Source organism: Saccoglossus kowalevskii, chromosome 9, assembly GCF_978046115.1.
Source record: "Saccoglossus kowalevskii chromosome 9, keSacKowa6.1, whole genome shotgun sequence".
In the NCBI taxonomy this organism is placed as follows: Eukaryota; Metazoa; Hemichordata; class Enteropneusta; family Harrimaniidae; genus Saccoglossus; species Saccoglossus kowalevskii.
Genome location: NC_140649.1, coordinates 15,799,788 through 15,822,702, shown reverse-complemented (window position 1 = coordinate 15,822,702; position 22,915 = coordinate 15,799,788). Strand labels below are relative to the sequence as shown.

Sequence of the window (22,915 nt, the reverse complement as noted above, 5' to 3'; positions counted from 1 at the left end):
TCATAGACAATTTAATTAAATGATATAAATTGGCCTCTCGTATTTGTTGGCTTGATTACAAGAGAATATGTAATACACGACGTGCAGTTCATGTCTAAAGTATCCGATTGCATGCCATACTTGTGTTTTCCCGATAAATAGGAAACGCCTTCAAATGTCATCGTCCCATATGGTCTAGTGGTTAGGATTTGGCGCTTTCACCGCCATGCCCCGGATTCATTTCCCGGTGTGGGAACACCAGTTTTATATTCCTGGTCAGTTGAACATCGCAGCTTGTACAAAATTCTCATAGACAATTTAATTAAAAGATATAAATTGGCCTCTCATATTTGTTGTCTCATCAGAAGAGAATATATAATACTCGACATTCAGTTCATGTCACGTCACAAGTATCCGATTATATGCCTTACTTATGTGTTCCCGATAAATAGGAAACGCCTTCATACGTCAACATCCCAAATGGTCTAGTGGTTAGGATTTGGCGCTCTCACCGCCAAGGCCCGGGTTCAATTCCCGGTATGGGAACACCAGTTTTATATTCCTGGTCAGTTGAACATCGCAGCTTGTACAAAATTCTCATAGACAATTTAATTAAAAGATATAAATTGGTCTCTCGCATTTGTTGCCTTATAACAAGTGAATATATAATACTCGACATTCAAATCATGTCACGTCACAAGTATCCGATTATATGCCTTACTTATGTGTTCCCGATAAATAGGAAACGCCTTCATGCGACAACGTCCCATATGGTATAGTGGTCATGATTTCGCGCTCTCATCGCCATGGCCCGGGTTCAATACCCGGTATGGGAATACCAGTTTTATATTCCTGGTCAGTTGAACATCGCAGCTTGTACAAAATTCTCATAGACAATTTAATTAAATGATATAAATTGGCCTCTCGTATTTGTTGTCTCATCAGAAGAGAATATATAATACTCGACATTCAGTTCATGTCACGTCACAAGTATCAGATTATATGCCTTACTTATGTGTTCCGATAAATAGGAAACGCCTTCATACGTCAACGTCCCATATGGTCTAGTGGTTAGGATTTGGCGCTCTCACCGCCAAGGCCCGGGTCCAATTCCAGGTGGGGGAACACCTGTTTTAGATTCCTGGTCAGTTGAACATCGCAGCTTGTATGAAATTCTCAGAGACAATTTAATTAAAAGATATAAATTGGTCTCTCGCATTTGTTGCCTTATTACAAGTGAATATATAATACTCGACATTCAGTTCATGTCACGTCACAAGTATCCGATTATATGCCGTACTTACGTGTTCCCGATAAATAGGAAACGCCTTCATACGACAACGTCCCATATGGTCTAGTGGTCTGGATTTGGCGCTCTCACCGCCATGACCCGGGTTCATTTCCCGGTGTGGGAACACCAGTTTTATATTCCTGGTCAGTTGAACATCGCAGCTTGTACGAAATTCTCATAGACAATTTAATTAAAAGATATAAATTGAATTGGCCTCTCGTATTTGTTGGCTCGATCACAAGAGAATATATAATACTCGACATTCAGTTCATGTCACGTCACAAGTATCCGATTATATGCCTTACTTATGTGTTCCCGATAAATAGGAAACACCTTCATACGTCAACATCCCATATGGTCTAGTGGTTAGGATTTGGCGCTCTCACCGCCAAAGCCCGGGTTCAATTCCCGGTGTGGGAACATCCGTTTTATATTCCTGGTCAGTTGAACATCGCAGCTTGTACAAAATTCTCATAGACAATTTAATTAAAAGATATAAATTGGTCTCTCGCATTTGTTGCCTTATTACAAGTGAATATATAATACTCGACATTCAGTTCATGTCACGTCACAAGTATCCGATTATATGCCTTACTTATGTGTTCCCGATAAATAGGAAACGCCTTCATACGACAACGTCCCATATGGTCTAGTGGTCATGATTTCGCGCTCTCACCGCCATGCCCCGGATTCATTTCCCGGTGTGGGAACACCAGTTTTATATTCCTGGTCAGTTGAACATCGCAGCTTGTACAAAATTCTCATAGACAATTTAATTAAAAGATATAAATTGGTCTCTCGCATTTGTTGCCTTATTACAAGTGAATATACAATACTCGACATTCAGTATATGTCACGTCACAAGTATTCGATTATATGCCTTACTTATGTGTTCCCGATAAATTGGAAACGCCTTCATACGACAACGTCCCATATGGTCTAGTGGTCATGATTTCGCGCTCTCACCGCCATGGCCCGGGTTCAATTCCCGGTGTGGGAACACCAGTTTTATATTCCTGGTCAGTTGAACATCGCAGCTTGTACAAAATTCTCATAGACAATTTAATTAAATGATATAAATTGGCCTCTCGTATTTGTTGGCTTGATTACAAGAGAATATGTAATACACGACGTGCAGTTCATGTCAGAAGTATCCGATTGCATGCCATACTTGTGTTTTCCCGATAAATAGGAAACGCCTTCAAATGTCATCGTCCCATATGGTCTAGTGGTTAGGATTTGGCGCTTTCACCGCCAAGGCCCGGGTTCAATTCCCGGTGTGGGAACACCTGTTTTAGATTCCTGGTCAGTTGAACATCGCAGCTTGTACAAAATTCTCATAGACAATTTAATTAAAAGATATAAATTGGCCTCTCGTATTTGTTGTCTTATCAGAAGAGAATATATAATACTCGACATTCAGTTCATGTCACGTCACAAGTATCCGATTATATGCCTTACTTATGTGTTCCCGATAAATAGGAAATGCCTTCATACGTCAACATCCCATATGGTCTAGTGGTTAGGATTTGGCGCTCTCACCGCTAAGGCCCGGGTTCAATTCCCGGTGTGGGAACACCAGTTTTATATTCCTGGTCAGTTGAACATCGCAGCTTGTACAAAATTCTCATAGACAATTTAATTAAATGATATATATTGGCCTCTCGTATTTGTTGGCTTGATTACAAGAGAATATGTAATACACGACGTGCAGTTCATGTCTGAAGTATCCGATTGCATGCCATACTTGTGTTTTCCCGATAAATAAGAAACGCCTTCAAATGTCATCGTCCCATATGGTCTAGTGGTTAGGATTTGGTGCTTTCACCGCCAAGGCCCGGGTTCAATTCCCGGTGTGGGAACACCTGTTTTAGATTCCTGGTCAGTTGAACATCGCAGCTTGTACAAAATTCTCATAGACAATTTAATTAAAAGATATAAATTGGCCTCTCATATTTGTTGTCTCATCAGAAGAGAATATATAATACTCGACATTCAGTTCATGTCACGTCACAAGTATCCGATTATATGCCTTACTTATGTGTTCCCGATAAATAGGAAACGCCTTCATACGTCAACATCCCAAATGGTCTAGTGGTTAGGATTTGGCGCTCTCACCGCCAAGGCCCGGGTTCAATTCCCGGTATGGGAACACCAGTTTTATATTCCTGGTCAGTTGAACATCGCAGCTTGTACAAAATTCTCATAGACAATTTAATTAAAAGATATAAATTGGTCTCTCGCATTTGTTGCCTTATAACAAGTGAATATATAATACTCGACATTCAAATCATGTCACGTCACAAGTATCCGATTATATGCCTTACTTATGTGTTCCCGATAAATAGGAAACGCCTTCATGCGACAACGTCCCATATGGTATAGTGGTCATGATTTCGCGCTCTCACCGCCATGGCCCGGGTTCAATTCCCGGTATGGGAATACCAGTTTTATATTCCTGGTCAGTTGAACATCGCAGCTTGTACAAAATTCTCATAGACAATTTAATTAAATGATATAAATTGGCCTCTCGTATTTGTTGTCTCATCAGAAGAGAATATATAATACTCGACATTCAGTTCATGTCACGTCACAAGTATCAGATTATATGCCTTACTTATGTGTTCCCGATAAATAGGAAACGCCTTCATACGTCAACGTCCCATATGGTCTAGTGGTTAGGATTTGGCGCTCTCACCGCCAAGGCCCGGGTCCAATTCCAGGTGTGGGAACACCTGTTTTGGATTCCTGGTCAGTTGAACATCGCAGCTTGTATGAAATTCTCAGAGACAATTTAATTAAAAGATATAAATTGGTCTCTCGCATTTGTTGCCTTATTACAAGTGAATATATAATACTCGACATTCAGTTCATGTCACGTCACAAGTATCCGATTATATGCCTTACTTACGTGTTCCCGATAAATAGGAAACGCCTTCATACGACAACGTCCCATATGGTCTAGTGGTCTGGATTTGGCGCTATCACCGCCATGACCCGGGTTCATTTCCCGGTGTGGGAACACCAGTTTTATATTCCTGGTCAGTTGAACATCGCAGCTTGTACGAAATTCTCATAGACAATTTAATTAAAAGATATAAATTGAATTGGCCTCTCGTATTTGTTGGCTCGATCACAAGAGAATATATAATACTCGACATTCAGTTCATGTCACGTCACAAGTATCCGATTATATGCCTTACTTATGTGTTCCCGATAAATAGGAAACACCTTCATACGTCAACATCCCATATGGTCTAGTGGTTAGGATTTGGCGCTCTCACCGCCAAAGCCCGGGTTCAATTCCCGGTGTGGGAACATCCGTTTTATATTCCTGGTCAGTTGAACATCGCAGCTTGTACAAAATTCTCATGGACAATTTAATTAAAAGATATAAATTGGTCTCTCGCATTTGTTGCCTTATTACAAGTGAATATACAATACTCGACATTCAGTATATGTCACGTCACAAGTATTCGATTATATGCCTTACTTTTGTGTTCCCGATAAATTGGAAACGCCTTCATACGACAACGTCCCATATGGTCTAGTGGTCATGATTTCGCGCTCTCACCGCCATGGCCCGGGTTCAATTCCCGGTGTGGGAACACCAGTTTTATATTCCTGGTCAGTTGAACATCGCAGCTTGTACAAAATTCTCATAGACAATTTAATTAAATGATATAAATTGGCCTCTCGTATTTGTTGGCTTGATTACAAGAGAATATGTAATACACGACGTGCAGTTCATGTCAGAAGTATCCGATTGCATGCCATACTTGTGTTTTCCCGATAAATAGGAAACGCCTTCAAATGTCATCGTCCCATATGGTCTAGTGGTTAGGATTTGGCGCTTTCACCGCCAAGGCCCGGGTTCAATTCCCGGTGTGGGAACACCTGTTTTAGATTCCTGGTCAGTTGAACATCGCAGCTTGTACAAAATTCTCATAGACAATTTAATTAAAAGATATAAATTGGCCTCTCGTATTTGTTGTCTCATCAGAAGAGAATATATAATACTCGACATTCAGTTCATGTCACGTCACAAGTATCCGATTATATGCCTTACTTATGTGTTCCCGATAAATAGGAAACGCCTTCATACGCCAACATCCCATATGGTCTAGTGGTTAGGATTTGGCGCTCTCACCGCCTAGGCCCGTGTTCAATTCCCGGTATGGGAACACCAGTTTTATATTCCTGGTCAGTTGAACATCGCAGCTTGTACAAAATTCTCATAGACAATTTAATTAAAAGATATAAATTGGTCTCTCGCATTTGTTGCCTTATTACAAGTGAATATATAATACTCGTTATTCAGTTCATGTCACGTCACAAGTATCAGATTATATGCCTTACTTATGTGTTCCCGATAAATAGGAACTGCCTTCATACGTCAACGTCCCATATGGTCTAGTGGTTAGGATTTGGCGCTCTCACCGCCAAGGCCCGGGTTCAATTCCCGGTGTGGGAACACCTGTTTTAGATTCCTGGTCAGTTGAACATCGCAGCTTGTATGAAATTCTCAGAGACAATTTAATTAAAAGATATAAATTGGTCTCTCGCATTTGTTGCCTTATTACAAGTGAATATATAATACTCGACATTCAGTTCATGTCACGTCACAAGTATCGGATTATATGCCTTACTTACGTGTTCCCGATAAATAGGAAACGCCTTCATACGACAACGTCCCATATGGTCTAGTGGTCAGGATTTGGCGCTCTCACCGCCATGACCCGGGTTCATTTCCCGGTGTGGGAACACCAGTTTTATATTCCTGGTCAGTTGAACATCGCAGCTTGTACGAAATTCTCATAGACAAATTAATTAAAAGATATAAATTGAATTGGCCTCTCGTATTTGTTGGCTCGATCACAAGAGAATATATAATACTCGACATTCAGTTCATGTCACGTCACAAGTATCCGATTATATGCCTTACTTATGTGTTCCCGATAAATAGGAAACGCCTTCATACGCCAACATCCCATATGGTCTTGTGGTTAGGATTTGGCGCTCTCACCGCCTAGGCCCGTGTTCAATTCCCGGTGTGGGAACACCAGTTTTATATTCCTGGACAGTTGAACATCGCAGCTTGTACAAAATACTCATAGACAATTTAATTAAAAGATATAAATTGGTCTCTCGCATTTGTTGGCTTGATTACAAGAGAATATGTAATACACGACATTCGGTTCATGTCACGTCACAAGTATCCGATTATATGCCTTACATACGTGTTCCCGATAAATAGGAAACGCCTTCATACGACAACGTCCCATATGGTCTAGTGGTCAGGATTTGGCGCTCTCACCGCCATGACCCGGGTTCATTTCCCGGTGTGGGAACACCAGTTTTATATTCCTGGTCAGTTGAACATCGCAGCTTGTACGAAATTCTCATAGACAAATTAATTAAAAGATATAAATTGAATTGGCCTCTCGTATTTGTTGGCTCGATCACAAGAGAATATATAATACTCGACATTCAGTTCATGTCACGTCACAAGTATCCGATTATATGCCTTACTTATGTGTTCCCGATAAATAGGAAACACCTTCATACGTCAACATCCCATATGGTCTAGTGGTTAGGATTTGGCGCTCTCACCGCCAAGGCCCGGGTTCAATTCCCGGTGTGGGAACACCAGTTTTATATTCCTGGACAGTTGAACATCGCAGCTTGTACAAAATACTCATAGACAATTTAATTAAAAGATATAAATTGGTCTCTCGCATTTGTTGGCTTGATTACAAGAGAATATGTAATACACGACATTCGGTTCATGTCACGTCACAAGTATCCGATTATATGCCTAAATATCCGATTATATGTTCAGTTCTCGGTGTGGGAACATCTGTTTTATATTCCTGGTCAGTTGATCATCGCAGCTTGTACAACATTCTCATAGACAATTTAATTAAAAGATATAAATTGGCCTCTCGTATTTGTTGGCTTGATTACAAGAGAATATATATAGTACTCGACATTCAGTTCATGTCACGTCACAAGTATCCGATTATATGCCTTACTTATGTGTTCCCGATAAATAGGAAACGCCTTCATACGTCAACGTCCCATACGGTCTTGTGGGTAGGATTTGGCGCCCTCACCGCCAAGGCCCGGGTTCAATTCCCGGTGTGGGAACACCTGTTTTAGATTTCTGGTCAGTTGAACATCGCAGCTTGTATGACATTCTCAGAGATAATTTAATTAAAAGATATAAATTGGTCTCTCGCATTTGTTGCCTTATTACAAGTGAATATATAATACTCCACATTCAGTTCATGTCACGTCACAAGTATCCGATTATATGCCTTACTTCTGTGTTCCCGATAAATAGGAAACGCCTTCATACGACAACGTCCCATATGTTCTAGTGGTCATGATTTTGCGCTCTCACCGCCATGACCCGGGTTCATTTCCCGGTGTGGGAACACCAGTTTTATATTCCTGGTCAGTTGAACATCGCAGATTGTACAAAATTCTCATAGACAATTTAATTAAAAGATATAAATTGGCCTCTCGTATTTGTTGGCTCGATCACAAGAGAATATATAATACTCGACATTCAGTTCATGTCACGTCACAAGTATCAGATTATATGCCTTACATATGTGTTCCCGATAAATAGGAAACGCCTTCATACGTCAACGTCCCATATGGTCTAGTGGTTAGGATTTGGCGCTCTCACCGCCAAGGCCCGGGTTCAATTCCCGGTGTGGGAACACCTGTTTTAGATTCCTGGTCAGTTGAACATCGCAGCTTGTATGACATTCGCAGAGAGAATTTAATTAAAAGATATAAATTGGTCTCTCGCATTTGTTGCCTTATTACAAGTGAATATATAATACTCCACATTCAGTTCATGTCACGTCACAAGTATCCGATTATATGCCTTACTTATGTGTTCCCGATACATATGAAACGCCTTCATACGACAACGTCCCATATGGTCTAGTGGTCAGGATTTGGCGCTCTCACCGCCATGACCCGGATTCAATTCCCGGTGTGGGAACACCAGTTTTATATTCCTGGTCAGTTGAACATCGCAGCTTGTACAAAATTCTCATAGACAAGTTAATTAAAAGTTATAAATTGGCCTCTCGTATTTGTTGGCTCGATCACAAGAGAATATATAATACTCGACATTCAGTTCATGTCTCGTCACAAGTATCCAATTATATGCCTTACTTATGTTTTCCCGATAAATAGGAAACGCCTTCATACGTCAACATCCCATATGGTCTAGTAGTTAGGATTTGGCGCTCTCACCGCCAAGGCCCGGGTTCAATTCCCGGTGTGGGAACACCAGTTTTATATTCCTGGTCAGTTGAACATCGCAGCTTGTACAAAATTCTCATAGACAATTTAATTAAAAGATATAAATTGGCCTCTTGTATTTGTTGGCTTGATTACAAGAGAATATGTTATACACGACGTGTAGTTCATGTCAAAAGTATCCGATTGCATGCCATACTTGTGTTTTCCAGATAAATAGGAAACGCCTTCAAATGTCATCGTCCCATATGGTCTAGTGGTTAGGATTTGGCGCTTTCACCGCCAAGGCCCGGATTCAATTCCGGTGTGGGAACACCTGTTTTAGATTCCTGGTCAGTTGAACATCGCAGCTTGTACAAAATTCTCATAGACAATTTAATTAAAAGATATAAATTGGCCTCTCGTATTTGTTGGCTCATCAGAAGAGAATATATAATACTCGACATTCAGTTCATGTCACGTCACAAGTATCCGATTATATGCCTTACTTATGTGTTCCCGATACATATGAAACGCCTTCATACGACAACGTCCCATATGGTCTAGTGGTTAGGATTTGGCGCTCTCACCGCCAAGGCCCGGGTCCAATTCCCGGTGTGGGAACACCTGTTTTAGATTCCTGGTCAGTTGAACATCGCAGCTTGTATGAAATTCTCAGAGACAATTTAATTAAAAGATATAAATTGGTCTCTCGCATTTGTTGCCTTATTACAAGTGAATATATAATACTCGACATTCAGTTCATGTCACGTCACAAGTATCCGATTATATGCCTTACTTACGTGTTCCCGATAAATAGGAAACGCCTTCATACGACAACGTCCCATATGGTCTAGTGGTCAGGATTTGGCGCTCTCACCGCCATGACCCGGGTTCATTTCCCGGTGTGGGAACACCAGTTTTATATTCCTGGTCAGTTGAACATCGCAGCTTGTACGAAATTCTCATAGACAATTTAATTAAAAGATATAAATTGAATTGGCCTCTCGTATTTGTTGGCTCGATCACAAGAGAATATATAATACTCGACATTCAGTTCATGTCACGTCACAAGTATCCGATTATATGCCTTACTTATGTGTTCCCGATAAATAGGAAACACCTTCATACGTCAACATCCCATATGGTCTAGTGGTTAGGATTTGGCGCTCTCACCGCCAAGGCCCGGGTTCAATTCCCGGTGTGGGAACACCAGTTTTATATTCCTGGACAGTTGAACATCGCAGCTTGTACAAAATACTCATAGACAATTTAATTAAAAGATATAAATTGGTCTCTCGCATTTGTTGGCTTGATTACAAGAGAATATGTAATACACGACATTCGGTTCATGTCACGTCACAAGTATCCGATTATATGCCTAAATATCCGATTATATGTTCAGTTCTCGGTGTGGGAACACCTGTTTTATATTCCTGGTCAGTTGATCATCGCAGCTTGTACAACATTCTCATAGACAATTTAATTAAAAGATATAAATTGGCCTCTCGTATTTGTTGGCTTGATTACAAGAGAATATATATAGTACTCGACATTCAGTTCATGTCACGTCACAAGTATCAGATTATATGCCTTACTTATGTGTTCCCGATAATTAGGAAACGCCTTCATACGTCAACGTCCCATATGGTCTAGTGGTTAGGATTTGGCGCCCTCACCGCCAAGGCCCGGGTTCAATTCCCGGTGTGGGAACACCTGTTTTAGATTCCTGGTCAGTTGAACATCGCAGCTTGTATGACATTCTCAGAGATAATTTAATTAAAAGATATAAATTGGTCTCTCGCATTTGTTGCCTTATTACAAGTGAATATATAATACTCCACATTCAGTTCATGTCACGTCACAAGTATCCGATTATATGCCTTACTTCTGTGTTCCCGATAAATAGGAAACGCCTTCATACGACAACGTCCCATATGTTCTAGTGGTCATGATTTTGCGCTCTCACCGCCATGACCCGGGTTCATTTCCCGGTGTGGGAACACCAGTTTTATATTCCTGGTCAGTTGAACATCGCAGATTGTACAAAATTCTCATAGACAATTTAATTAAAAGATATAAATTGGCCTCTCGTATTTGTTGGCTCGATCACAAGAGAATATATAATACTCGACATTCAGTTCATGTCACGTCACAAGTATCAGATTATATGCCTTACTTATGTGTTCCCGATAAATAGGAAACGCCTTCATACGTCAACGTCCCATATGGTCTAGTGGTTAGGATTTGGCGCTCTCAACGCCAAGGCCCGGGTTCAATTCCCGGTGTGGGAACACCTGTTTTAGATTCCTGGTCAGTTGAACATCGCAGCTTGTATGACATTCGCAGAGAGAATTTAATTAAAAGATATAAATTGGTCTCTCGCATTTGTTGCCTTATTACAAGTGAATATATAATACTCCACATTCAGTTCATGTCACGTCACAAGTATCCGATTATATGCCTTACTTATGTGTTCCCGATACATATGAAACGCCTTCATACGACAACGTCCCATATGGTCTAGTGGTCAGGATTTGGCGCTCTCACCGCCATGACCCGGATTCAATTCCCGGTGTGGGAACACCAGTTTTATATTCCTGGTCAGTTGAACATCGCAGCTTGTACAAAATTCTCATAGACAATTTAATTAAAAGTTATAAATTGGCCTCTCGTATTTGTTGGCTCGATCACAAGAGAATATATAATACTCGACATTCAGTTCATGTCTCGTCACAAGTATCCAATTATATGCCTTACTTATGTTTTCCCGATAAATAGGAAACGCCTTCATACGTCAACATCCCATATGGTCTAGTAGTTAGGATTTGGCGCTCTCACCGCCAAGGCTCGGGTTCAATTCCCGGTGTGGGAACACCAGTTTTATATTCCTGGTCAGTTGAACATCGCAGCTTGTACAAAATTCTCATAGACAATTTAATTAAAAGATATAAATTGGCCTCTCGTATTTGTTGGCTTGATTACAAGAGAATATGTTATACACGACGTGTAGTTCATGTCAAAAGTATCCGATTGCATGCCATACTTGTGTTTTCCAGATAAATAGGAAACGCCTTCAAATGTCATCGTCCCATATGGTCTAGTGGTTAGGATTTGGCGCTTTCACCGCCAAGGCCCGGGTTCAATTCCGGTGTGGGAACACCTGTTTTAGATTCCTGGTCAGTTGAACATCGCAGCTTGTACAAAATTCTCATAGACAATTTAATTAAAAGATATAAATTGGCCTCTCGTATTTGTTGGCTCATCAGAAGAGAATATATAATACTCGACATTCAGTTCATGTCACGTCACAAGTATCCGATTATATGCCTTACTTATGTGTTCCCGATACATATGAAACGCCTTCATACGACAACGTCCCATATGGTCTAGTGGTTAGGATTTGGCGCTCTCACCGCCAAGGCCCGGGTCCAATTCCCGGTGTGGGAACACCTGTTTTAGATTCCTGGTCAGTTGAACATCGCAGCTTGTATGAAATTCTCAGAGACAATTTAATTAAAAGATATAAATTGGTCTCTCGCATTTGTTGCCTTATTACAAGTGAATATATAATACTCGACATTCAGTTCATGTCACGTCACAAGTATCCGATTATATGCCTTACTTACGTGTTCCCGATAAATAGGAAACGCCTTCATACGACAACGTCCCATATGGTCTAGTGGTCAGGATTTGGCGCTCTCACCGCCATGACCCGGGTTCATTTCCCGGTGTGGGAACACCAGTTTTATATTCCTGGTCAGTTGAACATCGCAGCTTGTACGAAATTCTCATAGACAATTTAATTAAAAGATATAAATTGAATTGGCCTCTCGTATTTGTTGGCTCGATCACAAGAGAATATATAATACTCGACATTCAGTTCATGTCACGTCACAAGTATCCGATTACATGCCTTACTTATGTGTTCCCGATAAATAGGAAACACCTTCATACGTCAACATCCCATATGGTCTAGTGGTTAGGATTTGGCGCTCTCACCGCCAAGGCCCGGGTTCAATTCCCGGTGTGGGAACACCAGTTTTATATTCCTGGACAGTTGAACATCGCAGCTTGTACAAAATACTCATAGACAATTTAATTAAAAGATATAAATTGGTCTCTCGCATTTGTTGGCTTGATTACAAGAGAATATGTAATACACGACATTCGGTTCATGTCACGTCACAAGTATCCGATTATATGCCTAAATATCCGATTATATGTTCAGTTCTCGGTGTGGGAACACCTGTTTTATATTCCTGGTCAGTTGATCATCGCAGCTTGTACAACATTCTCATAGACAATTTAATTAAAAGATATAAATTGGCCTCTCGTATTTGTTGGCTTGATTACAAGAGAATATATATAGTACTCGACATTCAGTTCATGTCACGTCACAAGTATCAGATTATATGCCTTACTTATGTGTTCCCGATAAATAGGAAACGCCTTCATACGTCAACGTCCCATATGGTCTAGTGGTTAGGATTTGGCGCCCTCACCGCCAAGGCCCGGGTTCAATTCCCGGTGTGGGAACACCTGTTTTAGATTCCTGGTCAGTTGAACATCGCAGCTTGTATGACATTCTCAGAGATAATTTAATTAAAAGATATAAATTGGTCTCTCGCATTTGTTGCCTTATTACAAGTGAATATATAATACTCCACATTCAGTTCATGTCACGTCACAAGTATCCGATTATATGCCTTACTTCTGTGTTCCCGATAAATAGGAAACGCCTTCATACGACAACGTCCCATATGTTCTAGTGGTCATGATTTTGCGCTCTCACCGCCATGACCCGGGTTCATTTCCCGGTGTGCGAACACCAGTTTTATATTCCTGGTCAGTTGAACATCGCAGATTGTACAAAATTCTCATAGACAATTTAATTAAAAGATATAAATTGGCCTCTCGTATTTGTTGGCTCATCAGAAGAGAATATATAATACTCGACATTCAGTTCATGTCACGTCACAAGTATCCGATTATATGCCTTACTTATGTGTTCCCGATAAATAGGAAACGCCTTCATACGACAACGTCCCATATGGTCTAGTGGTCATGATTTCGCGCTCTCACCGCCATGACCCGGATTCATTTCCCGGTGTGGGAACACCAGTTTTATATTCCTGGTCAGTTGAACATCGCAGCTTGTACAAAATTCTCATAGACAATTTAATTAAAAGATATAAATTGGTCTCTCGCATTTGTTGCCTTATTACAAGTGAATATATAATACTCGACATTCAGTTCATGTCACGTCACAAGTATCCGATTATATGCCTTACTTACGTGTTCCCGATAAATAGGAAACGCCTTCATACGACAACGTCCCATATGGTCTAGTGGTCAGGATTTGGCGCTCTCACCGCCATGACCCGGGTTCATTTCCCGGTGTGGGAACACCAGTTTTATATTCCTGGTCAGTTGAACATCGCAGCTTGTACGAAATTCTCATAGACAATTTAATTAAAAGATATAAATTGAATTGGCCTCTCGTATTTGTTGGCTCGATCACAAGAGAATATATAATACTCGACATTCAGTTCATGTCACGTCACAAGTATCCGATTATATGCCTTACTTATGTGTTCCCGATAAATAGGAAACACCTTCATACGTCAACATCCCATATGGTCTAGTGGTTAGGATTTGGCGCTCTCACCGCCAAGGCCCGGGTTCAATTCCCGGTGTGGGAACACCGGTTTTATATTCCTGGACAGTTGAACATCGCAGCTTGTACAAAATACTCATAGACAATTTAATTAAAAGATATAAATTGGTCTCTCGCATTTGTTGGCTTGATTACAAGAGAATATGTAATACACGACATTCGGTTCATGTCACGTCACAAGTATCCGATTATATGCCTAAATATCCGATTATATGTTCAGTTCTCGGTGTGGGAACACCTGTTTTATATTCCTGGTCAGTTGATCATCGCAGCTTGTACAACATTCTCATAGACAATTTAATTAAAAGATATAAATTGGCCTCTCGTATTTGTTGGCTTGATTACAAGAGAATATATATAGTACTCGACATTCAGTTCATGTCACGTCACAAGTATCAGATTATATGCCTTACTTATGTGTTCCCGATAAATAGGAAACGCCTTCATACGTCAACGTCCCATATGGTCTAGTGGTTAGGATTTGGCGCCCTCACCGCCAAGGCCCGGGTTCAATTCCCGGTGTGGGAACACCTGTTTTAGATTCCTGGTCAGTTGAACATCGCAGCTTGTATGACATTCTCAGAGATAATTTAATTAAAAGATATAAATTGGTCTCTCGCATTTGTTGCCTTATTACAAGTGAATATATAATACTCCACATTCAGTTCATGTCACGTCACAAGTATCCGATTATATGCCTTACTTCTGTGTTCCCGATAAATAGGAAACGCCTTCATACGACAACGTCCCATATGTTCTAGTGGTCATGATTTTGCGCTCTCACCGCCATGACCCGGGTTCATTTCCCGGTGTGGGAACACCAGTTTTATATTCCTGGTCAGTTGAACATCGCAGATTGTACAAAATTCTCATAGACAATTTAATTAAAAGATATAAATTGGCCTCTCGTATTTGTTGGCTCGATCACAAGAGAATATATAATACTCGACATTCAGTTCATGTCACGTCACAAGTATCAGATTATATGCCTTACTTATGTGTTCCCGATAAATAGGAAACGCCTTCATACGTCAACGTCCCATATGGTCTAGTGGTTAGGATTTGGCGCTCTCACCGCCAAGGCCCGGGTACAATTCCCGGTGTGGGAACACCTGTTTTAGATTCCTGGTCAGTTGAACATCGCAGCTTGTATGACATTCGCAGAGAGAATTTAATTAAAAGATATAAATTGGTCTCTCGCATTTGTTGCCTTATTACAAGTGAATATATAATACTCCACATTCAGTTCATGTCACGTCACAAGTATCCGATTATATGCCTTACTTATGTGTTCCCGATACATATGAAACGCCTTCATACGACAACGTCCCATATGGTCTAGTGGTCAGGATTTGGCGCTCTCACCGCCATGACCCGGATTCAATTCCCGGTGTGGGAACACCAGTTTTATATTCCTGGTCAGTTGAACATCGCAGCTTGTACAAAATTCTCATAGACAATTTAATTAAAAGTTATAAATTGGCCTCTCGTATTTGTTGGCTCGATCACAAGAGAATATATAATACTCGACATTCAGTTCATGTCTCGTCACAAGTATCCGATTATATGCCTTACTTATGTTTTCCCGATAAATAGGAAACGCCTTCATACGTCAACATCCCATATGGTCTAGTAGTTAGGATTTATCGTTCTCACCGCCAAGGCCCGGGTTCAATTCCCGGTGTGGGAACACCAGTTTTATATTCCTGGTCAGTTGAACATCACAGCTTGTACAAAATTCTCATAGACAATTTAATTAAAAGATATAAATTGGCCTCTCGTATTTGTTGGCTTGATTACAAGAGAATATGTTATACACGACGTGTAGTTCATGTCAGAAGTATCCGATTGCATGCCATACTTGTGTTTTCCCGATAAATAGGAAACGCCTTCAAATGTCATCGTCTCATATGGTCTAGTGGTTAGGATTTGGCGCTTTCACCGCCAAGGCCCGGGTTCAATTCCGGTGTGGGAACACCTGTTTTAGATTCCTGGTCAGTTGAACATCGCAGCTTGTACAAAATTCTCATAGACAATTTAATTAAAAGATATAAATTGGCCTCTCGTATTTGTTGGCTCATCAGAACAGAATATATAATACTCGACATTCAGTTCATGTCACGTCACAAGTATCCGATTATATGCCTTAATATCCGATTATATGTTCAGTTCTCGGTTATGTTCAGTTCTCGGTGTGGGAACACCTGTTTTCTATTCTTGGTCAGTTGATCATCGCAGCTTGTACAACATTCTCATATTCAATTTAATTAAAAGATATAAATTGGCCTCTCGTATTTGTTGGCTTGATTACAAGAGAATATATATAGTACTCGACATTCAGTTCATGTCACGTCACAAGTATCAGATTATATGCCTTACTTATGTGTTCCCGATAAATAGGAAACGCCTTCATACATCAACGTCCCATATGATCTAGTGGTTAAGATTTGGCGCTCTTACCGCCAAGGCCCGGGTTCAATTCCTGGTGTAGGAACACCTGTTTTAGATTCCTGGTCAGTTGAACATCGCAGATTGTATGACATTCTCAGAGATAATTTAATTAAAAGATATAAATTGGTCTCTCGCATTTATTGCCTTATTACAAGAGAATATATAATACACGACGTGCAGTTCATGTCACATGTATCCTATTACATGCCTTACTTGTGTTTTCCCGATAAATAAGAAACGCCTTCATATGTCAACGTCCTATATGGTCTATTGGTTAGGATTTGGCGCTTTCACCGCCAAGGCCCGGGTACAATTCCCGGTGTGGGAATACCTGTTTTAGATTCCTGGTCAGTTGAACATCGCAGTTTGTATAACATTCACAAAGACAATTTAATTAAAAGATATAAATTGGCCTCTCGTATTTATTGCCTTATTTCAAGGGAATATATAATACACGACTTACAGTTCATGTCACAATCATTCGATTGTATGCCATACTTGTGTTTTCCCGATAAATAGGAAACGCCTTCAAATGTCAACGTCCCATATGGTCTAGTGGTCAGGATTTGGCGCTCTCACCGCCATGACCCGGATTCATTTCCCGGTGTGGGAACACCAGTTTTATATTCCTGGTCAGTTGAACATCGCAGCTTGTACAAAATTCTCATAGACAATTTAATTAAAAGATATAAATTGGTCTCTCGCATTTGTTGCCTTATTACAAGTGAATATATAATACTCCACATTCAGTTCATGTCACGTCACAAGTATCCGATTATATGCCTTACTTATGTGTTCCCGATACATATGAAACGCCTTCATACGACAACGTACCATATGGTCTAGTGGTCAGGATTTGGCGCTCTCACCGCCATGACCCGGATTCATTTCCCGGTGTGGGAACACCAGTTTTATATTCCTGGTCAGTTGAACATCGCAGCTTGTACAAAATTCTCATAGACAATTTAATTAAAAGATATAAATTGGTCTCTCGCATTTGTTGCCTTATTACAAGTGAATATATAATACTCGACATTCAGTTCATGTCACGTCACAAGTATCCGATTATATGCCTTACTTATGTGTTCCCGATAAATAGGAAACGCCTTCATACGACAACGTCCCATATGTTCTAGTGGTCATGATTTTACGCTCTCACCGCCATGACCCGGATTCATTTCCCGGTGTGGGAACACCAGTTTTATATTCCTGGTCAGTTGAACATCGCAGCTTGTATGACATTCGCAGAGATAATTTAATTAAAAGATATAAATTGGTCTCTCGCATTTGTTGCCTTATTACAAGTCAATATATAATACTCCACATTCAGTTCATGTCACGTCACAAGTATCCGATTATATGCCTTACTTATGTTTTCCCGATACATATGAAACGCCTTCATACGTCAACATCCCAAATGGTCTAGTGCTTAGCATTTGGCGCTCTCACCGCCAAGGCCCGAGTTCAATACCCGGTATGGGAACACCAGTTTTATATTCCTGGTCAGTTGAACATCGCAGCTTGTACAAAATTCTCATAGACAATTTAATTAAAAGATATAAATTGGTCTCTCGCATTTGTTGCCTTATTACAAGTGAATATATAATACTCGACATTCAGTTCATGTCACGTCACAAGTATCCGATTATATGCCTTAATATCCGATTATATGTTCAGTTCTCGGTGTGGGAACACCAGTTTTATATTCCTGGTCAGTTGAACATCGCAGCTTGTACAAAATTCTCATAGACAATTTAATTAAAAGTTATAAATTGGCCTCTCGTATTTGTTGGCTCGATCACAAGAGAATATATAATACTCGATATTCACTTCATGTCACGTCACAAGTATCCGATTGCATGCCATACTTGAGTTTTCCCGATAAATAAGAAACGCCTTCAAATGTCATCGTCCCATATGGTCTAGTGGTTAGGATTTGGCGCTTTCACCGCCAAGGCCCGGGTTCAATTCCCGGTGTGGGAACACCAGTTTTATATTCCTGGTCAGTTGAACATCGCAGCTTGTACAAAATTCTCATAGACAATTTAATTAAATGATATAAATTGGCCTCACGTATTTGTTGGCTCGATCACAAGAGAATATATAATACTCCACATTCAGTTCATGTCACGTCACAAGTATCCGATTATATTCCTTACTTATGTGTTCCCGATACATATGAAACGCCTTCATACGACAACGTCCCATATGGTCTAGTGGTCAGGATTTGGCGCTCTCACCGCCATGACCCGGATTCATTTCCCGGTGTGGGAACACCAGTTTTATATTCATGGTCAGTTGAACATCGCAGCTTGTACAAAATTCTCATAGACAATTTAATTAAAAGATATAAATTGGTCTCTCGCATTTGTTGCCTTATTATAAGTGAATACATAATACTCGACATTCAGTTCATGTCACGTCACAAGTATCCGATTATATGCCTTACTTCTGTGTTCCCGATAAATAGGAAACACCTTCATACGACAACGTCCCATATGTTCTAGTGGTCATGATTTTGCGCTCTCACTGCCATGACCCGGGTTCATTTCCCGGTGTGGGAACACCAGTTTTATATTCCTGGTCAGTTGAACATCGCAGATTGTACAAAATTCTCATAGACAATTTAATTAAAAGATATAAATTGGCCTCTCGTATTTGTTGGCTCGATCACAAGAGAATATATAATACTCGACATTCAGTTCATGTCACGTCACAAGTATCAGATTATATGCCTTACTTATGTGTTCCCGATAAATAGGAAACGCCTTCATACGTCAACGTCCCATATGGTCTAGTGGTTAGGATTTGGCGCTCTTACCGGCAAGGCCCGGATTCAATTCCCGGTGTGGGAACACCTGTTTTAGATTCCTGGTTAGTTGAACATCGCAGCTTGTATGACATTCGCAGAGAGAATTTAATAAAAAGATATAAATTGGTCTCTCGCATTTGTTGCCTTATTACAAGTGAATATATAATACTCCACATTCAGTTCATGTCACGTCACAAGTATCCGATTATATGCCTTACTTATGTGTTCCCGATAAATAGGAAATGCCTTCATACGTCAACATCCCATATGGTCTAGTGGTTAGGATTTGGCGCTCTCACCGCCATGGCCCGGGTTCAATTCCCGGTGTGGGAACACCAGTTTTATATTCCTGGTCAGTTGAACATCGCAGCTTGTACAAAATTCTCATAGACAATTTAATTAAAAGATATAAATTGGCCTCTCGTATTTGTTGTCTCATCAGAAGAGAATATATAATACTCGACATTCAGTTCATGTCACGTCACAAGTATCCGATTATATGCCTTACTTATGTGTTCCCGATAAATAGGAAACGCCTTCATACGTCAACATCCCAAATGGTCTAGTGGTATCCGATTGCATGCCATACTTGTGTTTTCCCGATAAATAAGAAACGCCTTCAAATGTCATCGTCCCATATGGTCTAGTGGTTAGGATTTGGCGCTTTCACCGCCAAGGCCCGGGTTCAATTCCCGGTGTGGGAACACCTGTTTTAGATTCCTGGTCAGTTGAACATCGCAGCTTGTACAAAATTCTCATAGACAATTTAATTAAAAGATATAAATTGGCCTCTCGTATTTGTTGTCTCATCAGAAGAGAATATATAATACTCGACATTCAGTTCATGTCACGTCACAAGTATCCGATTATATGCCTTACTTATGTGTTCCCGATAAATAGGAAACGCCTTCATACGTCAACATCCCATATGGTCTAGTGGTTAGGATTTGGCGCTCTCACCGCCAAGGCCCGGGTTCAATTCCCGGTATGGGAATACCAGTTTTATATACCTGGTCAGTTGAACATCGCAGCTTGTTCAAAATTCTCATAGACAATTTAATTAAAAGATATAAATTGGTCTCTCGCATTTGTTGCCTTATTACAAGTAAATATATAATACTCGACATTCAGTTCATGTCACGTCACAAGTATCCGATTATATGCCTTACTTATGTGTTCCCGATAAATAGGAAATGCCTTCATACGTCAACATCCCATATGGTCTAGTGGTTAGGATTTGGCGCTCTCACCGCCATGGCCCGGGTTCAATTCCCGGTGTGGGAACACCAGTTTTATATTCCTGGTCAGTTGAACATCGCAGCTTGTACAAAATTCTCATAGACAATTTAATTAAAAGATATAAATTGGCCTCTCGTATTTGTTGTCTCATCAGAAGAGAATATATAATACTCGACATTCAGTTCATGTCACGTCACAAGTATCCGATTATATGCCTTACTTATGTGTTCCCGATAAATAGGAAACGCCTTCATACGTCAACATCCCAAATGGTCTAGTGGTATCCGATTGCATGCCATACTTGTGTTTTCCCGATAAATAAGAAACGCCTTCAAATGTCATCGTCCCATATGGTCTAGTGGTTAGGATTTGGCGCTTTCACCGCCAAGGCCCGGGTTCAATTCCCGGTGTGGGAACACCTGTTTTAGATTCCTGGTCAGTTGAACATCGCAGCTTGTACAAAATTCTCATAGACAATTTAATTAAAAGATATAAATTGGCCTCTCGTATTTGTTGTCTCATCAGAAGAGAATATATAATACTCGACATTCAGTTCATGTCACGTCACAAGTATCCGATTATATGCCTTACTTATGTGTTCCCGATAAATAGGAAACGCCTTCATACGTCAACATACCATATGGTCTAGTGGTTAGGATTTGGCGCTCTCACCGCCAAGGCCCGGGTTCAATTCCCGGTATGGGAATACCAGTTTTATATACCTGGTCAGTTGAACATCGCAGCTTGTTCAAAATTCTCATAGACAATTTAATTAAAAGATATAAATTGGTCTCTCGCATTTGTTGCCTTATTACAAGTAAATATATAATACTCGACATTCAAATCATGTCACATCACAAGTATCCGATTAAATGCCTTACTTATGTGTTCCTGATAAATAGGAAACGCCTTCATACGACAACGTCCCATATGGTCTAGTGGTCATGATTTCGCGCTCTCACCGCCATGGCCCGGGTTCAATTCCCGGTGTGGGAACACCTAATTTATATTCCTGGTCAGTTGAACATCGCAGCTTGTACAAAATTCTCATAGACAATTTAATTAAATGATATAAATTGGCCTCTCGTATTTGTTGTCTCATCAGAAGAGAATATATAATACTCGACATTCAGTTCATGTCACGTCGCAAGTATCCGATTATATGCCTTACTTATGTGTTCCCGATAAATAAGAAACGCCTTCATACGTCAACATCCCAAATGGTCTAGTGGTTAGCATTTGGCGCTCTCACCGCCAAGGCCCGGGTTCAATACCCGGTATGGGAACACCAGTTTTATATTCCTGGTCAGTTGAACATCGCAGCTTGTACAAAATTCTCATAGACAATTTAATTAAAAGATATAAATTGGTCTCTCGCATTTGTTGCCTTATTACAAGTGAATATATAATACTCGACATTCAGTTCATGTCACGTCACAAGTATCCGATTATATGCCTTAATATCCGATTATATGTTCAGTTCTCGGTGTGGGAACACCTGTTTTATATTCCTGGTCAGTTGATCATCGCAGCTTGTACAACATTCTCATAGACAATTTAATTAAAAGATATAAATTGGCCTCTCGTATTTGTTGGCTTGATTACAAGAGAATATATATAGTACTCGACATTCAGTTCATGTCACGTCACAAGTATCAGATTATATGCCTTACTTATGTGTTCCCGATAAATAGGAAACGCCTTTATACGTCAACGTCTCATATGGTCTAGTGGTTAGGATTTGGCGCTCTCACCGCCAAGGACCGGGTTCAATTCCCGGTGTGGGAACACCAGTTTTATATTCCTGGTCAGTTGAACATCGCAGCTTGTACAAAATTCTCATAGACAATTTAATTAAAAGATATAAATTGGCCTCTCGTATTTGTTGGCTTGATTACAAGAGAATATGTAATACACGACATTCAGTTCATGTCACGTCACAAGTATCCGATTATATGCCTTAATATCCGATTATATGTTCAGTTCTCGGTGTGGGAACACCTGTTTTATATTCCTGGTCAGTTGATCATCGCAGCTTGTACAACATTCTCATAGACAATTTAATTAAAAGATATAAATTGGCCTCTCGTATTTGTTGGCTTGATTACAAGAGAATATATATAGTACTCGACATTCAGTTCATGTCACGTCACAAGTATCAGATTATATGCCTTACTTATGTGTTCCCGATAAATAGGAA

The 22,915-nt window shown here is 40.2% G+C and overlaps 42 non-coding genes across 42 annotated transcripts; all 42 read left to right on the top strand.

The window, feature by feature from the left end:
- Positions 1-453: 453 nt before the first annotated feature.
- On the top strand, positions 454-525 carry TRNAE-CUC (transfer RNA glutamic acid (anticodon CUC)). The gene has a single exon. It is a non-coding gene; the product is annotated as a tRNA-Glu (tRNA).
- Positions 526-1,618: 1,093 nt separating this feature from the next.
- Positions 1,619-1,690, top strand: TRNAE-CUC (transfer RNA glutamic acid (anticodon CUC)). Its single transcript has one exon. It is a non-coding gene; the product is annotated as a tRNA-Glu (tRNA).
- A 508-nt stretch (positions 1,691-2,198) lies between these two features.
- Positions 2,199-2,270, top strand: TRNAE-CUC (transfer RNA glutamic acid (anticodon CUC)). The gene has a single exon. It is a non-coding gene; the product is annotated as a tRNA-Glu (tRNA).
- A 214-nt stretch (positions 2,271-2,484) lies between these two features.
- TRNAE-UUC (transfer RNA glutamic acid (anticodon UUC)) lies at positions 2,485-2,556 on the top strand. Its single transcript has one exon. It is a non-coding gene; the product is annotated as a tRNA-Glu (tRNA).
- Positions 2,557-2,774: 218 nt separating this feature from the next.
- TRNAE-CUC (transfer RNA glutamic acid (anticodon CUC)) lies at positions 2,775-2,846 on the top strand. Its single transcript has one exon. It is a non-coding gene; the product is annotated as a tRNA-Glu (tRNA).
- Positions 2,847-3,060: 214 nt separating this feature from the next.
- TRNAE-UUC (transfer RNA glutamic acid (anticodon UUC)) lies at positions 3,061-3,132 on the top strand. The gene has a single exon. It is a non-coding gene; the product is annotated as a tRNA-Glu (tRNA).
- Positions 3,133-3,350: 218 nt separating this feature from the next.
- On the top strand, positions 3,351-3,422 carry TRNAE-CUC (transfer RNA glutamic acid (anticodon CUC)). The gene has a single exon. It is a non-coding gene; the product is annotated as a tRNA-Glu (tRNA).
- A 798-nt stretch (positions 3,423-4,220) lies between these two features.
- Positions 4,221-4,292, top strand: TRNAD-AUC (transfer RNA aspartic acid (anticodon AUC)). Its single transcript has one exon. It is a non-coding gene; the product is annotated as a tRNA-Asp (tRNA).
- A 224-nt stretch (positions 4,293-4,516) lies between these two features.
- On the top strand, positions 4,517-4,588 carry TRNAE-CUC (transfer RNA glutamic acid (anticodon CUC)). The gene has a single exon. It is a non-coding gene; the product is annotated as a tRNA-Glu (tRNA).
- A 218-nt stretch (positions 4,589-4,806) lies between these two features.
- On the top strand, positions 4,807-4,878 carry TRNAE-CUC (transfer RNA glutamic acid (anticodon CUC)). Its single transcript has one exon. It is a non-coding gene; the product is annotated as a tRNA-Glu (tRNA).
- Positions 4,879-5,092: 214 nt separating this feature from the next.
- On the top strand, positions 5,093-5,164 carry TRNAE-UUC (transfer RNA glutamic acid (anticodon UUC)). Its single transcript has one exon. It is a non-coding gene; the product is annotated as a tRNA-Glu (tRNA).
- Positions 5,165-5,672: 508 nt separating this feature from the next.
- Positions 5,673-5,744, top strand: TRNAE-CUC (transfer RNA glutamic acid (anticodon CUC)). The gene has a single exon. It is a non-coding gene; the product is annotated as a tRNA-Glu (tRNA).
- A 218-nt stretch (positions 5,745-5,962) lies between these two features.
- On the top strand, positions 5,963-6,034 carry TRNAE-CUC (transfer RNA glutamic acid (anticodon CUC)). The gene has a single exon. It is a non-coding gene; the product is annotated as a tRNA-Glu (tRNA).
- A 515-nt stretch (positions 6,035-6,549) lies between these two features.
- TRNAE-CUC (transfer RNA glutamic acid (anticodon CUC)) lies at positions 6,550-6,621 on the top strand. Its single transcript has one exon. It is a non-coding gene; the product is annotated as a tRNA-Glu (tRNA).
- A 224-nt stretch (positions 6,622-6,845) lies between these two features.
- On the top strand, positions 6,846-6,917 carry TRNAE-CUC (transfer RNA glutamic acid (anticodon CUC)). The gene has a single exon. It is a non-coding gene; the product is annotated as a tRNA-Glu (tRNA).
- Positions 6,918-7,929: 1,012 nt separating this feature from the next.
- TRNAE-CUC (transfer RNA glutamic acid (anticodon CUC)) lies at positions 7,930-8,001 on the top strand. The gene has a single exon. It is a non-coding gene; the product is annotated as a tRNA-Glu (tRNA).
- A 218-nt stretch (positions 8,002-8,219) lies between these two features.
- On the top strand, positions 8,220-8,291 carry TRNAE-CUC (transfer RNA glutamic acid (anticodon CUC)). The gene has a single exon. It is a non-coding gene; the product is annotated as a tRNA-Glu (tRNA).
- Positions 8,292-8,510: 219 nt separating this feature from the next.
- TRNAE-CUC (transfer RNA glutamic acid (anticodon CUC)) lies at positions 8,511-8,582 on the top strand. The gene has a single exon. It is a non-coding gene; the product is annotated as a tRNA-Glu (tRNA).
- Positions 8,583-9,085: 503 nt separating this feature from the next.
- TRNAE-CUC (transfer RNA glutamic acid (anticodon CUC)) lies at positions 9,086-9,157 on the top strand. The gene has a single exon. It is a non-coding gene; the product is annotated as a tRNA-Glu (tRNA).
- Positions 9,158-9,375: 218 nt separating this feature from the next.
- On the top strand, positions 9,376-9,447 carry TRNAE-CUC (transfer RNA glutamic acid (anticodon CUC)). Its single transcript has one exon. It is a non-coding gene; the product is annotated as a tRNA-Glu (tRNA).
- A 224-nt stretch (positions 9,448-9,671) lies between these two features.
- On the top strand, positions 9,672-9,743 carry TRNAE-CUC (transfer RNA glutamic acid (anticodon CUC)). Its single transcript has one exon. It is a non-coding gene; the product is annotated as a tRNA-Glu (tRNA).
- A 431-nt stretch (positions 9,744-10,174) lies between these two features.
- TRNAE-CUC (transfer RNA glutamic acid (anticodon CUC)) lies at positions 10,175-10,246 on the top strand. The gene has a single exon. It is a non-coding gene; the product is annotated as a tRNA-Glu (tRNA).
- A 509-nt stretch (positions 10,247-10,755) lies between these two features.
- TRNAE-CUC (transfer RNA glutamic acid (anticodon CUC)) lies at positions 10,756-10,827 on the top strand. Its single transcript has one exon. It is a non-coding gene; the product is annotated as a tRNA-Glu (tRNA).
- Positions 10,828-11,045: 218 nt separating this feature from the next.
- Positions 11,046-11,117, top strand: TRNAE-CUC (transfer RNA glutamic acid (anticodon CUC)). Its single transcript has one exon. It is a non-coding gene; the product is annotated as a tRNA-Glu (tRNA).
- Positions 11,118-11,911: 794 nt separating this feature from the next.
- On the top strand, positions 11,912-11,983 carry TRNAE-CUC (transfer RNA glutamic acid (anticodon CUC)). Its single transcript has one exon. It is a non-coding gene; the product is annotated as a tRNA-Glu (tRNA).
- Positions 11,984-12,201: 218 nt separating this feature from the next.
- TRNAE-CUC (transfer RNA glutamic acid (anticodon CUC)) lies at positions 12,202-12,273 on the top strand. The gene has a single exon. It is a non-coding gene; the product is annotated as a tRNA-Glu (tRNA).
- Positions 12,274-12,497: 224 nt separating this feature from the next.
- On the top strand, positions 12,498-12,569 carry TRNAE-CUC (transfer RNA glutamic acid (anticodon CUC)). The gene has a single exon. It is a non-coding gene; the product is annotated as a tRNA-Glu (tRNA).
- A 431-nt stretch (positions 12,570-13,000) lies between these two features.
- Positions 13,001-13,072, top strand: TRNAE-CUC (transfer RNA glutamic acid (anticodon CUC)). Its single transcript has one exon. It is a non-coding gene; the product is annotated as a tRNA-Glu (tRNA).
- A 798-nt stretch (positions 13,073-13,870) lies between these two features.
- On the top strand, positions 13,871-13,942 carry TRNAE-CUC (transfer RNA glutamic acid (anticodon CUC)). The gene has a single exon. It is a non-coding gene; the product is annotated as a tRNA-Glu (tRNA).
- A 224-nt stretch (positions 13,943-14,166) lies between these two features.
- Positions 14,167-14,238, top strand: TRNAE-CUC (transfer RNA glutamic acid (anticodon CUC)). Its single transcript has one exon. It is a non-coding gene; the product is annotated as a tRNA-Glu (tRNA).
- Positions 14,239-14,669: 431 nt separating this feature from the next.
- Positions 14,670-14,741, top strand: TRNAE-CUC (transfer RNA glutamic acid (anticodon CUC)). The gene has a single exon. It is a non-coding gene; the product is annotated as a tRNA-Glu (tRNA).
- A 509-nt stretch (positions 14,742-15,250) lies between these two features.
- On the top strand, positions 15,251-15,322 carry TRNAE-CUC (transfer RNA glutamic acid (anticodon CUC)). Its single transcript has one exon. It is a non-coding gene; the product is annotated as a tRNA-Glu (tRNA).
- A 218-nt stretch (positions 15,323-15,540) lies between these two features.
- On the top strand, positions 15,541-15,612 carry TRNAE-CUC (transfer RNA glutamic acid (anticodon CUC)). The gene has a single exon. It is a non-coding gene; the product is annotated as a tRNA-Glu (tRNA).
- Positions 15,613-18,575: 2,963 nt separating this feature from the next.
- On the top strand, positions 18,576-18,647 carry TRNAE-UUC (transfer RNA glutamic acid (anticodon UUC)). The gene has a single exon. It is a non-coding gene; the product is annotated as a tRNA-Glu (tRNA).
- Positions 18,648-19,737: 1,090 nt separating this feature from the next.
- TRNAE-CUC (transfer RNA glutamic acid (anticodon CUC)) lies at positions 19,738-19,809 on the top strand. Its single transcript has one exon. It is a non-coding gene; the product is annotated as a tRNA-Glu (tRNA).
- Positions 19,810-20,108: 299 nt separating this feature from the next.
- TRNAE-UUC (transfer RNA glutamic acid (anticodon UUC)) lies at positions 20,109-20,180 on the top strand. Its single transcript has one exon. It is a non-coding gene; the product is annotated as a tRNA-Glu (tRNA).
- Positions 20,181-20,398: 218 nt separating this feature from the next.
- On the top strand, positions 20,399-20,470 carry TRNAE-CUC (transfer RNA glutamic acid (anticodon CUC)). The gene has a single exon. It is a non-coding gene; the product is annotated as a tRNA-Glu (tRNA).
- Positions 20,471-20,688: 218 nt separating this feature from the next.
- TRNAE-CUC (transfer RNA glutamic acid (anticodon CUC)) lies at positions 20,689-20,760 on the top strand. The gene has a single exon. It is a non-coding gene; the product is annotated as a tRNA-Glu (tRNA).
- Positions 20,761-21,059: 299 nt separating this feature from the next.
- TRNAE-UUC (transfer RNA glutamic acid (anticodon UUC)) lies at positions 21,060-21,131 on the top strand. Its single transcript has one exon. It is a non-coding gene; the product is annotated as a tRNA-Glu (tRNA).
- Positions 21,132-21,349: 218 nt separating this feature from the next.
- Positions 21,350-21,421, top strand: TRNAE-CUC (transfer RNA glutamic acid (anticodon CUC)). Its single transcript has one exon. It is a non-coding gene; the product is annotated as a tRNA-Glu (tRNA).
- A 218-nt stretch (positions 21,422-21,639) lies between these two features.
- On the top strand, positions 21,640-21,711 carry TRNAE-CUC (transfer RNA glutamic acid (anticodon CUC)). Its single transcript has one exon. It is a non-coding gene; the product is annotated as a tRNA-Glu (tRNA).
- A 720-nt stretch (positions 21,712-22,431) lies between these two features.
- TRNAE-CUC (transfer RNA glutamic acid (anticodon CUC)) lies at positions 22,432-22,503 on the top strand. The gene has a single exon. It is a non-coding gene; the product is annotated as a tRNA-Glu (tRNA).
- Positions 22,504-22,915: the final 412 nt, after the last annotated feature.